General features: G+C 57.8%; 1 protein-coding gene across 1 annotated transcript in view; it reads right to left on the reverse strand.

The window, feature by feature from the left end:
- The window catches only part of ZMIZ1 (zinc finger MIZ-type containing 1), a 200,120-nt gene that overhangs the window by 132,965 nt on the left and 49,364 nt on the right, over window positions 1-17,791 (reverse strand). The window contains 1 exon segment of the mRNA XM_077124775.1: window positions 13,292-13,374. The gene's annotated coding sequence lies outside the window, so the exon portion shown is untranslated.

Raw genomic sequence — 17,791 nt, forward strand, 5'->3', positions numbered from 1 at the left:
CCCTCCCTGCTTCTTCCCATCCACGGCATCCCTGGCCCCCAATGGGAGCCCCTTCCCAGTCCTGGTGAAGGCCAGGCTCACACCAGGCTCCCTGGAATCCTGCGGGCTGGGCTACAAGGGTTGGCTGCTGCTGTAGTACCGGAACCCGCGAGAACGAGGGCCCCAGGGCTGCCACCGAGGGGGGCGCTGGCTACAGGCTGCCCTCTCCTGCTGGCCAGCCTGGGGTGAGCCTGGTGAACTCAGCTCTTGGAGAGGCAGAGACTCTGTGTGTATGCATGTGTGTGTGTGTGTGTAAGGGAGGAGAAGAGGGGGAGGGACACACCCAGACAGACGCACACACATGCTCGCACACATGCAGAAAGGAAAAATGAGAGATTGAGTGGAAAAAAAAGGGCAGGTGACCTGATAAGAGAGAGAGAGCAAAAGCTAGAGGTCGTTCCCAGGGAGAAACCAGCACAGGGCAGAGTCAAACACAGGCCCAGAGTCGGAGCTGGAACCATTTGTGGAAAGGGTGCCCCCTAGAGTTGTGCTATGGGCAGTAAGGAAGATGCAGAACCAGATGGACAAAATGCGAGCAAAAGACACGCAGCCTGGAAACGAAGCACGGTGTGTGAAGGGACGACCACGAGACGGAGGGACATGTGGAGCAAGTGAAAGAGACAGATGGGCAGACGGAGCAACTGAGAGGTAAGAGAGCAGTGGAGCAGAAACCAAGACAGACGGACAGAGGGCAAGGCAGCTGCAGCAGCTCAGGCCCTAGCTGGCTTCTGGGAGTTTCTTTGGGGTCACGCATTAAGATAAGACTTGCTGCCACGCGTGGTCTCTCTCTAGGTCAGGGCACTTGTGAGGTCAGTGTCTAGGAACTGAGAAAGACTGAGCTCCAAGAGGCCCTACCACCTCCTGTGAGAACCCCAAGGGGAAGCCCTCCTTCTCCTCCAGCTCACGCCCGGGTCAGAAGCCTGGGGAGGGAGGTCACGGATATGTAGGGAAACGGCAGGTTCAAGCTGGGCGCTGCAGCACCCACCTCCTCAAGGGCTGGGGCTCCTTGGACAAGCCCCTTCCCATCTTCTGGCCTCAGTTTCCCAAAAGGGCTGGAGTCAGTTGGATCCCCCATTCTCTAGCCTCTAACATCCTGTGTCTCTAGAACTTTCCATTTAACTAGCATCTTGTAGCTGTTAAAGGCTCTCTGGGTGCTTCTTTTCTACCCTAACCCCATTTCTGAATTAACATTTTGTACTCTTCTAACCCCTGCACACACCAGGCTCAGATTTTAAAGCCCAGACTTGCAAAAGGACATCTCACGTACAAAGAGGGTCTCCACAATAAGAATCCCTTCCCTGCTGGCACCCGGGGGGTGGAGCCTTTCTCCTGACTGTGCTCAGTCTCTGAGCTCTGACATGCTGGATTTCAATGAAAGCTAAGTGAGAAACAACCATGACCACGTCCTTCTACAGATCAAAAAACTCCCCTGGCTCACTACTGCCCATCAGTGAGACACAGGCCCCATCTTTCGGGCCTCATCAGATGCTCCCTTTCTATGTGCCTGTCTGGAGCTTTGAACCGATGGCTGAGGACTGGCTGTGCCTCTATCTCTGACCATGCTGTCCCCTCCGGTTTCAGCCACAGCTCTCTCTGCCTCCCAGTGGGAGCCATGTCCCACGCGTCCCTGTAGCTGGAGGCCAGCCAGGCCACAAGAATGGTCTGAGTCGGTGCTGGGGAGGGTACTGAGCTGCAACCTGACGTGGGCAAGGCCTGTCCCCTGGCAGGTGGGTGTGGCCCAGGCTGGCTGCTCCAGCAGCCCCAGCCAATCTAGAGAACCCACCTCCCGCACACTGGGTCCTGCAGGCATCTGCGAGGAGGCTGATTCTCATTCTAGCAGGAAGGGGTCAGATGGCGGAGGGCAGGTGACCTGGTTATGTGGCTCAGGGCCTGAAGATTACAGACCAGGCCTGGTGAGGACAAAACCTAGTTGTAACCTCCTCTGACCTTTCCGGTTGGCCTGGGTCTCTCTCCATCACAGCCCTGAGGCAGGTGTCTGGGCCGTGGGCTGGAAAGTCAGAGGGGGCTGGTTTCAAATTGGGGTCCCACCTCTCAGTGGCTGTGTGACCACGGATGTATTATTTAACTTCTCTGTTCCTCAATTTACTCATTTGTGAAATAGGTGTCTATGGAGATTAAATTAGATGATGCATAGAAAGTACATGCGGCAAGTGCTAATTAACACAACTACCCATTAACACCTCCTGACACAAACACAGTCTCCCACACACCAGCAGGAAAACAAGGGGATTGAAGGCAAGGGCTGGATCTCAGAGCCTGAATGGGACTCATGGCTGGGTAGCCCTTGGCGAGCCACTTGCTCCCTCTATTTGCTGATCTAATCATATGCGTCAAGTTTCTCCTTATGACTCTTTAGGAGACCCCCTGTGTCCCCCAAAGAAAGCAGCAGATTGACTTCAGGGTCTGGGGGGTTTCCTGACACCTGGCGCTGGGAAGCAGCCCTTCTGAGCCTCTGCATCCACACCCCCACTCACCCCCACACGGATGGGGCCCCTCCCATAGAGCACAGCGCCCCGAGTTATGTCCCCTGGGCACACAACCCAGGCCCCCGGCGAGCCCGCAGCAGCCCAGGGGAGGAGGCCGTGCGGTGGGTTAGCTCTAGGTGCACAGGCTGCACGGATTTGGAGAATTTGCATTGCTCTGAGATTCAGCGCCTTTAGTTCCCATTGAACCCACCCCACACCCCGCTCTCCCCTGGCCAGCCGACTCACTGTCTCCTCCTCGTGCTGGCCACGCAGTCATTACAATTTAAACACCTGAATTACCAAGCTGCCGGGCACCAAGGCTGGAGATAATTTACTTCTGCTACAAAAAGACCCACTTGGAGGGAAGGGCCCACGCTCCAACCTGTGGGGATTTATTTTTCTCATGAGCCGGGAAGGCATCGGAAAGACTTGTGCAAAGATCAATAATGGAAAATTTCAAATGATTTTGGTGGGGGGAATTTTCCTCTTCCTCCTTCTTTGCGTCCCACAAGATGCTACTTGGAGGCCTTAAACTATTTCAAATAATGTGTAAGAACTTGAAACAAACAAACAATGAAATAAAGCACTGCCAGAAAGTCAAATGAGATGATTATCAGCTCAGAATGTTTTGAAATATTTAGAAAAAAATTTCCCTTATGCTTCTACCACGCTGAATTCAAAAAGTAAATCCTGTACTTTCATTCTCATCTAATTACCTCCTAATAAATAAAGAACAAAATACGGTCCCACTGAATTACCCTGCTCCTGGGTCGGCAGTGAAGGCGGGGTGTGACAGCACGGAGTTCAGTGTCACAGGCGACAGCACAGCTGGCTCTGCCACCTGGAGTGCCTCCGGCTATTCTCTTAACCTCTCTCTGCCTCAGTTTCCTCATCCATAAAATGGAGCTTCGTGCTGATACATGGGGTGCTGTCGGGATCGAGAGTGGCTGCATTGGGTGCTGACAGGAGTGTTTCCATCACTCTCACTATGTCCGTCTAAGGGCCCTGGAGGCTCGGGCGGGCATGTCCTCCTGTGCCCGCGGCTCTGGGACAGGGAGGTCTGCACAGGGCAGGCGCTGGACGCTGTATACAAGTGGCGCAGCCCAGAACACTGGGGTCCCCATGTTCCCGCTCGCTCTGGGGAGGCCCCCAGCAGGCAGCAGCTATCTCGGCCTCTGAGACACTACCCTGAGCTGTTCCTGGTTCTGCCTCCCCACCTCCCACGCTTTCTGCCTCCTGTCACCTTGTCCAGCTTCCCTGTCCCTGTTGCTTCCTGTTTTGATTCTTGGTCACTCAGCAGATCCCTGAGGGCACGCTCTGCAGCCTTCAGCAGATCCGCATTTGCGTGCCTACTATGTGCTGTTCACCCCCAGAACACGTAATGCACTCGGGCTGCAGTGAAGCCAGGCCTGGACAAGCAGGGGTCTTCTCCAGGGAGCGGCTCTAGCCAGAGCTCTGGCTTGGGCCACGCTCTGCCCTAAGGCTGTATCTTTACATAGCTCCCACCCCCAACCTCAGGACCCCCTGAAATCCTGACACCCTTTGAGCATCAATCTGGCTCCAATCAGCCGCCTCCAGATCCCCTCCTTCCACAAGGCCTCCTTCTCTCTTGGCCCCATGCACCGCCCTCCGTGGGTGCCTGGTGTCACTCATGCTGAACCCTGCACCTGAGTCGGGGCTTCTCAAGTAGGCTGTGGGCTCTGAGGGGTGGCACGGGAATTTTCTGCTTCCTGGTCTCCCAGCTTCTGAGTACAGACCAAGAATACAGCAGATCCCATAAGCACTGCTACCTCACTAACTTTGCTTCTGCAGAGGCATGGGGGTGGCCCCGGGGGCACACATGTCACTCTAGAACCAGGTACCAGGTGCAAACGGAGGACAGGACACACCCCATACCCAAGGTGGGGTGGGCCAGCAGGATGCCAGTGGTCAGAAGGGCTGAGGTCCTGCTTCTGAGTGACAGCACAGCCAGCCCCTGGTTGAATAATTCCTCCTCTGAGGCCCGCCAGGGACAAGCCACATGAAACGGGGTCTCACTGGGACGGGCTACCTTCCCCCTCTGCCCACTGACTCCCTTGAGCGCCAGTGTGTGGTACACGGGAGGGAGCCAGCAAGCGGGAGAGCTTTTTCCTTTCTGGAGCAGGCTGCCCTTTGCAGGAGTGTTCCTGGAAACTTTCAATGGGGGCTGCCCCCCAGGAACCATGAGGGGGTTGCTGATTTAGGTTGACAGTGCAGGTCAAAGAAGGGGCCAATGTTAGGGAGTGGGAGACCCTTTGGCTCCCGTCCTGAAGTGGCCCTGGCTTTTCCCAGGGGCTGTTGGGTCCAGCTGGATCCCCCAGGGAGAGAAGGGAAGCGTGGCGCAGTGGAATGAGACGAGGCTGCAGACCAGGAGACCTGGGCTCCATGCCTGGCTCCCTGCTGTCTTTCTGGGGGACCTAGCAAGGCAGGCTTCACCCTGGGCCTTGGTTTCCTCTATCTGTAACAAGAAGGGGCTCTGCAGAGCCACCCTCTGCAGTTCCGACACTCCAGGACTCCACATGTGCTAACCACAGGTCCCAGGAGGAGCCAGATGACCCCCACCCCCAACACCGGCTCCAGGTTAGGGGTTCCCTCCCCTTGCAGAAAAGATTTCCCACCTGAGTAGACTTGGTGATACCCGCTGAGACAGGGACCTCTTGGGAAGGCCCAGGTGAAACACCACTAACTGGCACATCATGCCAGGGATTGGCGTTTCTGTCCCAGGGGCTCTGAGGCTGGCAGGCAGCTGCTGACCTGGGGCTTGGTGGTCAGAAGGAATGGGGCCATAACACACAGTTCTGCCTTGGGGAGCGGTGGAGAGCACCCCTGATTCTTGTGGGGTCTTGGGAGCAGGAGGAGCCCTTACAGATCATCTAAGCCCCTGGCTTACTCATGAGAACACTGAGCCACAGAGAAAATCCCCCAGTGAGCCTTGGTGCTGCCTGGGACTGCCTCTAGGGCCAGCTCCCCTTTGCAGGCACCAGGGTGTCCCAGACTGGCCTGACACAGGACTTACCTGGAGCCTGTGTTAAAAATACAGAGCCCTGGGCTCAGTTCCGGACCTATCGAGTCAGACTCCAGGAGAGGGGGCCTGAGAATCTGCACTTAAACAAATGTCCCAGGAGGCTTGAGTGGGCTGGCATGTTTGGGAAGCGCTGTGTCTCCATCTTGAAGTGTCACCTGACAGTGCTCCCTTGAAAGCTCAAGAGACAGCCAGGGGGTGCCTGGGGAGGGGCGTGTCTGGGTACCAGAGCTGACAGAGGCCGGCCCCATGTGGACCCTGGGAGCTGAGGTCGGGAGTCTTCTCCCTGAGGACATCGCCCTATAACAAAGACTAACGCACAGGCTGCTGCCTTTTGCCCCCACAGTACCCCTTCAGGTGGGGAGGCTTCTCCCCACTTAGCAAATGAGGAGGTAGAGGCTAGTCAAAGTTTAAAGAACTCATTCAGACATGCATGGCTGATACGAGGCAGAGCGGGGACTAGAAGCCAGAACGGTCTCTCTTTAAACCCCATGCTCTAACCTCAGCTTCGTTTTTCATATGAGAGCAGACAGGAGCAAAATTGTGGGTGGTGAGTTCTCCGGGGATGGATATAATCAAGTGGCAGGTAAAGGAGCTCCTCACAGGCTTGAGGCGACCTTTATCCGCCTCCCGGAGCTGTGATCGGGGACAGGCTAAACTGGCCAAAGGTTGCAAGGACGATTGCCGCAGATTTCTTCCACATGTGGGAAATAATTGCGGATTCTTTACAGGCTCTGAAGTTCATCAAAGTTGACCATGATGCTCAACTTCAGTTCATTGAAGTTTCCTGGCTCAGTCTGTGGCCGCCCTGGGGGCTGGGGGCAGACACAGCTGGAAGCTCCTCTCTGGGGGAGCATTTATTGGGGGGAGAGATGGTGGGGTGTAGGGCTGGCTCTCCAGGCACGAGAAGGGCAGGGATGGGGCAGCTGTGATGGGAGCCTGGGTGGCGATGGGGTGGAGACAGAGCTAGCCAGGGGTCACCTGGTGGGGGGGGGGTCACACGAGCCGGACCATCCTGCTGACCAGTGGGAGGTCAGATGGGGGTGGCACTGGGGAACATCCCATGGAGGTTATGAAGCAGAGATGTGCTCCCAGGCTCCCAAAGATGCCTCAGGGAAGCAGCGGAGGGCCCCAGACAGCTGCGAGGCAAGATGTGCTGCTTCTCAAACTGGAACTGAAGAAACGGTGAGAAGCACTTACCAAGAAAGACAGATGTGAGGGAAAAGCTTCCACAAGCTCAGAGACCACAAATCCCCCCACTCTTCACTAAGCAGAATGGTGGGAGTAGGGCTGGTGCACTCCTCAGCTCTCTGGGTGATGTGGTCCCCAGAGCCTCAGGTCTCTGGAGGGTTCTCTGGGACACAGTTCACCCAGCAGCCAGAGCCAACTGATGTGTATCGGAACCATTCCTGAACTGGCCACAGGCCAGAATGGAGAAACCCGAAACATGGGTCAGCAGGGAACTGGGGCTGAAGTGGCAGACACTTGCCATGCAGTCCACTGTCCCTCCCTCAGTTATGACACTGTTTCTCACAGAACCTCAGAATCCTTCTTAACACAGTCCTCCAAGCCAAGAAAGAACCAGCATATTGGAAAACACTGATGCCATCCCTAGATGCCGTTTGGCAAGGACATACCAGGAATCATGCTGTGAAAGTGGTTTGGAGCCCTTCCCTGAGCCTTCAAGGAGCTGACAGTCCAGCTGGTGTGATTGCAGTGAGCTGGCTTGGAGGAGGAGAGACAAGGAAAGGCCTGTCTTGGGGGGGGTGGGGCTGAAGGAGAGGATGGACGGGGCTGCGCCTCGCTAGATAGGGAAAGAGGCCACCCAGCACCAGCAGGCAGGAGGAAGTGGGCCCTAGGGGGCGCCTCCTGGGACAGTGTTTGCCCTGCCTGTGGTAGGAGACACAAGGCAGGAGAGCGAAGCCAGCAGCTGAACCTTCCATGACTTCCCGCCACACTGCTGGAGCAGAGGCAAACAAGAGAGTCAGACTGTAAATGGAGCATGCAGCAAAGCGCAGCCAGAGGGAGTTTGCTGGGCAACAGAGGGGGTAATCACTCCAGAGGGTGGGGGGCTCTGGAGGGGCTCTTCTGCTGACAGCCTGGCTCCTGGGAAACCCCTGTCTCTGGAGAACACCTGCAGGCTCTGGCCGGGCACCTCCCTGCCCCCTCCTGCTCTGGAGACTGTCCTTGTCCTAGGCTCATTCCACACGCACGGGAAACCTCTGGGTTAAGACCGGCACACCCTCTGGGCACCCCTGACCTTCAGACTGCGTCCTGGCTGCCCTGGGAAGGGGTCCTGGGGGGACCTCCATTTTCTAGGCTGTGTGCTCACGCTCAGGAGTCTGGGAGTAACCGAAGGGCAGGACTGACATGGATCTGGCACAGCTTTGATGCCTGCCTTGGGCTGGGGCTGTTTGGGGAGTCGGGTGGGGGTGGGGGGAGAGGAGCCTCGGCTGGGTTCCAGCCGCAGTCCTGCCGGCCTCTGTCCATCTTTTTGATCGAGGTAGTGTGAATCTGAATGGCAGGTCAGCAATGGCCTCGCCTGCAGAGAGAGCGCTCACCCTGCAGCAATACTTCCTTCCGCTGACCTCAGTTTCCCCACCTGCAAAATGAGGAATTTGGACTCCACACTGCTGAACACAGCACCCACGGGCCGCACACGGTGACGGGGCAACGTGATTGCAAGGCGGTGTGGCCTTAACCGGACGCCAGATCGCGGAGACATGGTATGCAAGGAAGAACGTGGACTAGCGGCCCTCTAGATCCAATGTGGTACCATTTCAATACATAATCAATAAAGAATAATGTGGCGAGCAGTGTGAGAAGCATGTTAAATGGCATAAAGGGTGTGACCGATAAGGGGTGGGGGCACTGGTGTCATAGGGGAGGAGGTGGCCCAGAGGAGGCAGCAGGCTTTGGGGAAGGCTTCCAAAGGATCGAGTCGCATGACCACACGCAGGGGGAGAGCACTCCAAGCAGGAGGGGCTGCAGGAGCAGAGGCTTGGTAGGGGGACAGTGTGACCAGGAACGGGAGGGGCCGCCCTGCGGAGCTGCAGCCCTGGACTGGCAGAAGGCTGGCGTGGGCCGAAGCTGCGAGGGGAGGCTGGGGCCAGATGGTGGAGGCCTCGGACGCCAGGCTGAGCCTGCCTGGTATCCAGAAGGCCCTTCAGGCAGACTGGCTGCCCAGGGCCCGGGAGGGGGAGCTCCCCGAGGCACCGCCAGGGCTCACTCACTCTCCTCCGACCACAGAGCCCCTCTAGGTCCACGGCTCTCCAGGAGCCCACCCTCCAGTCCTCGCTCCCCTTGGGGAGAGGACAATTTATTTATTCATGAGCATACGCACACTCCCGCCAGGCAGCTAGCTCCCGTACACCTCACTTCTAATTATAGCAGGAATTTCATTAATGCTGGAGGGAAATGCCAGGTTTCCAACCTCCCTCCCCAGCCCGCCTCCCCCGTTAGTGATGCAGGCGCCATCTTGCTTGTTGGCTCTGCCCCACTGGCCAGCAGCCCAGGTGCCCAGGACAGTCCAGGGGCATCACAGGGCTGGGCTCTTGTCCTTGGGTCCGGGGGCATGGGACCGTGCCTGTCCCCAGCACCACTGTGTGTGGTCACACACAGTTGCCAAAGGCCAGGAGTTTGGGGGACTGCCTTGGACCTTTCCAAAGATGGGGAACAGGGTGCTGGAGAGGCGGATAAACCAGGCAAGGGCAGCAGGTAGGAGGTGGAAGCCTCAGATCTGCAAGGCCTGGAGAGGTGGGAGGCAGGACACCTGGCCAGCGAGCAACTCTGGGAAGTTCCCAGGGCTTGGGGAGGCTCCCAGGGGGGACTGTGGATGTGACAGGACTGGGGTGTGTATGCCATACCCGCCAGGGTGAGAAGAGTGGGCTGGGCTGGAGAACACCTCATGCACAGAGAACCACACAGAAAGAGACAGAGACCAAGACATTCACAGAGGTGAATCCAAAGAGTGGCAGAGAGGTGAAGGGACACTTGGAGACAGAGAACCATCTTCCCACCCTCTCCTGCCAAGAGACACACACGTGCACACATGCACGGATGCACACAGGCACGGATGCACACAGGCACGGATGCACACAGGCACGGATGCACACATGCATGGATGCACACATGCACGGATGCACACAGGCACAGATGCACACAGGCACGGATGCACACATGCATGGATGCACACGCTGCAACCTGAAGGCCAAGGGGAGAAGTAAAGAAGTGATCAAGGCCAAGTCAGGCTGGGCTTGCTTAGAGACTCCCACCTCAGGGGCCCACCAGAGGTTTTAGAACAAGAATCAGGAGTGGGAGGCCCGGGGCTCCCTCCTTGGCTGGCTGGTGGGGAGGTGAGAGGTGCCCAGCCCAGGTGTAGGTGGTCGGTGCTCTCAGGCCCCATGTGCTGCACCTTCTGGTTCCAGGGAAGCCCACCCGCCGGCCATCCAGCCTTCTCCCCATGACAACTCACAGTCAGCTCCGCTGTGGCCAGTGGGCAGCAGGGCCCCTCTGGACCGTTTGAATGGGGGGCTGGGCCAGATGCCTGAGATGCCAAGGCCGTGGCAGGAGGGACACAGGAAGTGGAAACGTTCACTCTCGGTGGGCCCTCTTCTTCCCTCGATCACATGCCCAGCCTCCGGAAGCCTTCCCCAGCCCTCATTCGGGTCAGGTACCCTGCCCTGTCCTGGGTCTCTGGCTGGGAAACTGGTCCCTTGGAAGGCTCCAGAGGGGAAATGGCTTTGCTGGCCCCCAGCTCAGGCTCTCATGCTGAGCCCACTTGGGCAGGGGAGGGGCTCCAGGAGGGACGAGGGCTGGAGAACACTGTCCTGTCTGCTGTCCTCTTCTGAAGCAGCCCGGCCCAAGTCCCAGGGCAGGGAGGGAGCTGCCGAGATCCCACTGCACATGACCAGCAGGTCAGGACTAGCCTCAGACCCCTGGCTTCCAGACAGGGACTCCCATCTGTCCCAAACCTGCCCCATCCCAGCCCCATCCTGGTGTAAGGAGCCACCCAGTGACCAGATGTCCACACGTTGGGGCCAGTCACGGTGAGCAGTAGCCAATGAGCTGGTGTCCCTGTGTGGACAAGCCTAGGGTGGGGAGATGCTTCCCTGCCTGCCAGAGGAAAAGTCCATTCTCCCCAGTCTTCATCTTGGAGAGCCTTGTGCCTCTTCCACACTCAGAGATGCACCGAGCCCCATAACCCAGTGTCTGAGTGCTCCGTGAAGCCCCTACCATGGCTTGCATACTTTTTAATGATGAGGAGCTCACTACCTCTCTAGGACGCAGCCTTCTTATCTCCATACAGCTCAGATTCTGGAAAAGCTGAACTTGAGGATGCCAGGGAGATGGCGTGGGTGCCACCAACTGGCCTGAGCTCTGCTGGCCAGAATCCCTTAGGCAAGACTACCTTTTCATTGTTAGTTTGGAAAGTAACAGAACTGGCTTATGACCCCCGCTGTCCCTCCAAATTAGAAAAGAACTAGAGAAGCAATGTTCTGCATCCAGTACCACACCCTTGACTAGGTAAGAGCTAACCGTGACCTAAGATCATCATTCATTCACTCATTCACTTGATTAAAAACACATTCAATTGGCACCAGGAGGGGGCCGTGAACAAGGCTTATCGTGTAATAATTTTTGAGCCTAACAAGGTCCTTCACCTAATTTACAGGTGGCAGAACCAAGTCCAGAGAGAGACACCGATTTTCTCAAAAGTCCAGGGAGTGATGGTGAAGACAGGTGTTGGTTGCATGCTGCCACAGGTGCTGACAATTCTTTGAATCTGCCAGCCCTGAAAGAAGGGGACAAGGCTGCCATTCACTGTCCCTGCCCCCGGCTGTTTCTAGGGCACAGAGGTATTGATTACCACCCTTGCCTTGGAGAGGTTTTCTTCTCTTTTTCCACTAAGGCTTTCAGCGTTGCACTTTTTTTAAAAAGAATAAACTCCACGCTGCTCCCATGATTAATTACCAGCTGCCCAATGTGCCGCCACTGGCAGCTTCTGGAAAGGGAATGGATTACCTTGAAAAACATTTGCAAAGGGAACCCAGGGTGAAGGAGAATTTCAAAGGTTACCCCACAATTAGCAGTGGGGCCTCACAGCCTTATCAAATTGCCTGAAGCCCCAACTGTGGTGTGTGTGTGGGGGGGCAGGCCCCCAGTCTTGGGACCGGGGAACGCGGTGGCACCCATCGCCTACTGGGAGGTCTAAGCTGCGAGGCAGAAACTGATGTCATTTCCTGAGCGCCTTGCCTTCCATGCGCCTGCCCTGTGGCCCTGCCCTCGGTCCCCAAGCCACGTCGTGCTGCTGAGTTCACACGGACCTCGGTTCGAATCCCTGCTCCACCACTTCCCAGCTCCATGACTTTCTTAGGCACTCTGAACTTCCCTTTTCTTATCTGGAGAATGAGGTTATTAAACATCAGCCCTTGTTCGATTATAGTGGGGGAGAAAGCACGTATTTAAGGAGCAGAAAGCCTGGCATCCAGGAGACTCTACACAAACCATAACATTTAAAAATATTCAAGGCACGGAGCCACTCACAGTCCACTTAATCCTCAGTGTAATTACACCCATTTTCAGATGCACACACTGACTTGCACACACGTGGAGGGGCTCGTCCAAGGTCACACAGCTGAGAAGCAGGGAGCAGGGATTTCCTGCAGCAGGATGCAGGGGCCAGCTCCACGTCTGGAGCTTGGAGATTCCCCAGGGCTTAGCACCCCGGGAGCACTGGGGATGGGGGTAGAGCAGCTGCGACCTTCAGGAGGAGAGGAGGCGGCGGCTCTCCCAGTCCAGGGCCTTGGCCTCGGGACACTGGTTCCCGTGGGAGCGTTTCTGTGCCGGCCTTTTGTGTTGGGAGCATGGAGTAAAACGGGGGGTCACAGGCCACCCCCTGGCATTGGGCCCAGTGTAAGCAAACCTGAAATGTTGTGCCTTGAACAGACACGCCAGGATCCAAGCCAGAGGCCCTGTCTGTGAGGCTCAGCAAGCCCCCTCTCAGGCCAGATGGCAGGTTCATGCCTCTGCGGGCATGGGTGGGTCCTTAGAGACGTGAGGTATGCAAGGGACCACGAAGGGTCCCAGTCGACCTATTCCGAGGGCTTAAACCGCGAGCTAAGCACCAGTTTCATGCACCTCCACTCACCACAACCAAGAGAGGTGGGTATGGGGATTGCCACCCCTATTCCACAGACAAGTAAACTGAGGCACAAAACAACTGCACAAGGTCACGGGGGGAATCACGCGGCCTGACCCTAGACCCCAGAGTATTCAGTGTGTGTCCACCTGTATGTGCGTCTTGGGTGGGGGGGGGGGTGGGCAGCTGCAGCACCAATTTCAGGTAACAGGACACTTGCCTCCACAGGGCCCTTCCTGAGCAGCTGCCACAATTCTTGGTGCACGAAGCTCATGCCACGTGTGCTTCAGAGTGGCACGGACAGAGCTGCTGTGCCGAGGACACCAGACTACTCTCTCTCTGTTATATCCCGACCGTTCCATGTTCTGCCCTAGCAGTGGTTCCAGAGTCAGGCCAGGCCCAAGGGGCCCCTAGGTGCAGGCTAAAGGGAGGGCCCACCTGGGAGCCAATGAGGCCCTGGAAGGCTGAGGCCCGAGTCGAAGGCACGGTGTGCCGGGGCTGGCACCCTCCTCACCCACACCTGCCCCTTCCCTAGCCAGGCCGAGTTGCACCCTGGCTCCCCAGTCAACCCCACCACTCACCTACCTCAGTGATCTGCAAACCACCAGTGTCCGCTGTGGCCAGTCAGCTGCTCGTGGGCCCCTCTGTCTCACTCCTGTGCCATCCTCCTGTAAGGAGACGGAGTGATCAGGAGTCGGCTCCCCTCTGGGGGCCCCTGCTCTGGGTAGGCTGGCCCAGCCTGGTCTGCTCCAAGTTCATAGCCAGCAAAACCACATCATTCCCATCTCACTGATGGGGAATCTGAAGGTCGGAGAGGAAAAGGGACACAATGACCGGGTGCCCGAATTCAGGTCGGCTCCCGAGCCCCTGCATCTGTGGGATTGTGGCTGTGTTCCCAGGCTCTCTGGGCTTCAGCTTCCTTGTCTGTCCAAAGGGGAGCATTACACCTCCCCAAGGACTGCTGGGAGGGTGCAGGGGCAGTTGTAGCAAAGGTACTGGGGCAGATGCTCACTCACTCAACAGGCTTTTAATTAATACCCTGGGCTGTGAACAGGACGGTGGGCCTGGATGCTCTTGTGAGGACTCAAACAACAAGCAAAGAACCAAATGATACACAATTCAGAGTGGAGCCCATCTGGGGGGTTGGCGCAAGGAGGGAAATGCAGCACAGAGGTTCAGTGCCGTTGCAAGATGAGTCTGAGACCAGGATGCAGGGAAAAGCATTCCAGGCAGAGGGAACAGCATATGTGCAGATTGTGAGAGCAGGCCCTGTGACAAGGGCAGTGAAGGAGGGAGGAGAAAGGGGGCAGTGTGGGAGGCGATAGGCCAGTCATCTGGAGGGTGGACTGGGAGCTGCAGGAGGGGTTGAGCAGCTGAGGGGCATGACCCAGTTTCTAGTTGGCAGCTGTGGGGAGGAAAGGCAGGGTGGGGATAGGAGAGGAGGCAGGGAGACCAGTACAGAAGCTGTTCCAGGGACCCAGGCGAGAGACAGTGGTGCCCAGAGCAGAGGGTGGAGGGAAAAGGGTGAGCAGAGGGCAGAAGCAGCAGGACCGGCTACGCATTGGACAGGTGGGGGAGAGAGGGAGCAGGAGGCATAGATGCCCCCTCGGTGCCAGTTTCAGGGAAGTGTGGGGTGGTGGGGGCAGGATTATGGTTGCTAGATGGGGTTCAGAGCTTGTCAACAGGTTGCCCGCCTACCCCCATCAGCTGCTCATGAGGCTCCAGTGGGCATCTGGGAGAACCAGCCTTAAGCATCCGCTGGTGGGCTTTGCAGAGCTGCAGAGCCCGAGTTTGAACCTGGCTGGGAAAGTGGCTTGCTACATGACTCAAGGACGTTGCTAGGCATCCCTGCATCTCCATACCCTCATCTCCGTGGAATACTGGCCCCTGAGCTCCAAATTCCCAAAGCCAGGCCCAGTAGCCCTACCCCACATCCAGATCCTTTGTTTCTGGCTCTGCAGCCCCCAAACTCTGTTGGCCTTGGGGACACCTATGGTCTCTGGGCTCACTGACTCTGACTCACCCATTTTATAGAGGTGGAAACTGAGGTCCTGAGAGGCCCAGCAACTGTCCCACCCCCAGGATCAGGCAACAAGTCAGTGTCTGGGGCAGAGCAGGCATCAGCCTCCTGCCTCCCCACTGGCCACAGCTCACACCTTTCCCAAAGGGAAGCTGGCCGGTGGATCCTCCAACAAAGGGAAAATAATTATTTTGGCAGCCGAGATAGAAGCCAGAGCTGGAAAGCCCTGGTGCAGTCAATGAGCATCGTCCAGACCCTGAGGAACGCCGCCTGCCATCCTGCCTCAGGTGCTCGGGGCCACGCTGCACCCTTGGTGCTCGCTTCCCCCTTCCCCCTCCCCCCACCCTTGCCCGCAGACCCTAACCCCTGCAGGCCCCAGTTGTTGGGCTCCAGCAAAGGAGAAGACTGAGACCAGAGCGGGGTAGGCACCTCTCTAAGGTCACACAGCATAAGTGGTGGTGCCAGGATTCCAAATCAGGCCCTGGCCTCACATTTCTGAGTCCGTATTGGCCCCTGATCCAGAAAGCAGGTGGGAGGAAGCAGAAGGCTCATTTTTACTGAGTCCACATGGTAGACTATGTTTGGGATGTTTTCTTTAAGCCTCAGGAAAACCCTGCGAGGTGGAAACTGGTAACCCCAATTTATTTCTACCCGAGGCCCAGAGAGGTTCCTTAACTTCCTAAGGCCACACAGCTACTAAGGCGCTAATGAGAACAGAGCCAGGATGCTAGCAGGCAGTCTGCTAGTTCTGGTCACGTCAGGGCAGGCAGCCAGGGAGCCCAAACCCTCCTGCCATGGGCTCTGCTCAGCAACCCTGCGCAGGGCCAGTTGGCGCTGGTGCCAGCCTCCCCTGCTGCCCCTAGCTGTTCAAATGGGCTGTGGGGGCACAAGAACTGGGCACCAGACGCAGAGCTGATGTCTGCCACCCTCCCCCCTGCTGGAGGCGTTTAGGTAGGGCACACAGCCTGGGTGGGCCTGGCCACCCAGGGAGAGCAGGGAGAGAAAGAAGGCAGAGGCCAGGTGGGGCCATGCTGCTCCCAGCCCACCAGCCCACAGCAGCAGACAAGGCCAGCCCAGAGGGAGCTGTGCTGTTCCCAAAAGTCACTCACTGCCACGGAGGCTCAGGGCCAACAGGTGGGCAGGCAGTGGACCCGTCTGGCTGCCCTCAGCTCAGGACTCTTCTCCCTGACGTAGGGCATGGATTGGGTGCAGCTTCAGACTGCGATGTCAGAAAGGGCCGGGCGCACGTCAGCCTGCAGCAGACACCTACCCCTTGGTCACCGGTGGCTCAAGAGAGGACACGGGGCCTCCCCAAGGAGCCCTCCCTGTTAGGCGTGACACCACCTCAGATGCCCATCCCCACCTCCTCCCAGCATCCCCTCGGAAGACCCGGGTGTGGGGTCGGCAATATCCGGCCTGGAGAGAGGGTGAGGAACCACACCACAGGGCACCCAGAACGTGGGGCCCCAAGAGGTTATGGGGCTATGGCTCTAGGTCTGTGGCCAAGTGACTGGCTGTTCTCTGGGCTGCTAGGGATGGGAGAGCTGGGACCTGGGTCCTGTCCTCAGCGATGAGGACAGAGGGCAAGGATGGTTAGAGCTGGGCTTGTGACCCTATTTTGCTGGTTATTGCTGTGTGACCTTGAGCAAGTTACTCTGTCTCTCTGAGTCTAAACAGGGACTGACTGCCCCTCCAGCTACTCACCACGAGGGGAGGCACCAGGCTGGCTGTGGGCCAGGGCCCTGGGGGAGGAGGGTCAGCCTTCCCCGGAGTGCAGTGGGGGCCACAGGGACTGGAACCTGGCACTCAGGGCTCCCCACACTTGTCCTCATCTCCCCACACTGGCTGTTGGGGCCACTCCCATGTGTCCCTCGCCCTAGTGGCTGAGGGTTCAGCATGACGGGGGTGTGTGCACGCAGGCATCGTGGAGGGAGGGTCAGCAAATGGGGAAAGCCATCATTGATCCAGGTGACAGTGGCCAAGTGGGAACCAGAGCCCATAGCCTGGGGAACACGCTGCTGCACAGGTTGAACTGGCTCAAACTGGATCACGCCACACTGGCCCTCACACCTCTGAGCCGGCCCGGGCAGCCACTACTCTCCCCATTTCAAAGACAGGTCAAACATCTGAGGGTCCCAAGGGCCAACGGCACCGATTCCGGCCCTGCACAGGGAGGGTGGCCTCAGAAGCAGCGCCCAGGCTCTCTGGGGTGACAAGGGATCCCCCACGTCGGAGACCCACCAGGCATGCCTCCCCTTATGTGACCCTGGGAACGGGCCCTCGTCCCCCACTGGCGGCCGGCGCTGGCTCCAGGAGCAAGGCAAATATTTACCCCGATGGTTATCCAAACCGGGCCGGCCGCCCCGCCTCCCGCATTCCTGGAATACATGTTCCCTGACCTCACCAGGCTGGGACGGGAGGTGAAGCCAGATCCAGGGGGGCAGCCGGAATGGGGGTCCTGGGGTCCCGGCGGAGGCCCAGGCCCTCTGGGAAGCCGAGGACAGGAACTGCCCCTAGTTGATGCTCCAGGCTGACGCTGCAGACGGGGTGCCGGCCAGGCCGCGGGGGGAGAGGGCCAGGCTGGTCGGTTGTCCAGAGGGGGCAACCCTGGAACCCGGGGCTCCCCTTCCCGGCTTCGCCTCCCTACACCTGCAGCTGCTCACACACACATGCTCCCAACACCCACCGAGTGTGTGCCTCGGTCAGCCACAAACACAGACTGTCACCCTCCTCGAACTGCCCAGCGGCTCTCACAGCCTCACTTCATCCTCACCGCAGTCTTGTCACTAGGGAGCTGTTAATGTCCCTACTTCACAGATGCAGACATGGTTCTGAAGAGAGAAACCTCTGCCAGGGTTTACAGGGCAGAGAAGTGGCAGAACATGCACCACCTCACTCCCAACCCACACTTGCAACAGCCCTGCAGTTGGAACAGCCCTGCGGTGCCATTTCTGTCCATCCCTCGATGGGCAACCTACCACCTCCTCCAAGCAGCCTTCCGTGATAACCCTGCCCAGTACTCCCAGAACATTTTGGTGGGGTTTTATTTTTCTTGTATAATTAAA

Source organism: Tamandua tetradactyla, chromosome 13, assembly GCF_023851605.1.
Source record: "Tamandua tetradactyla isolate mTamTet1 chromosome 13, mTamTet1.pri, whole genome shotgun sequence".
Classification (NCBI taxonomy): Eukaryota; Metazoa; Chordata; class Mammalia; order Pilosa; family Myrmecophagidae; genus Tamandua; species Tamandua tetradactyla.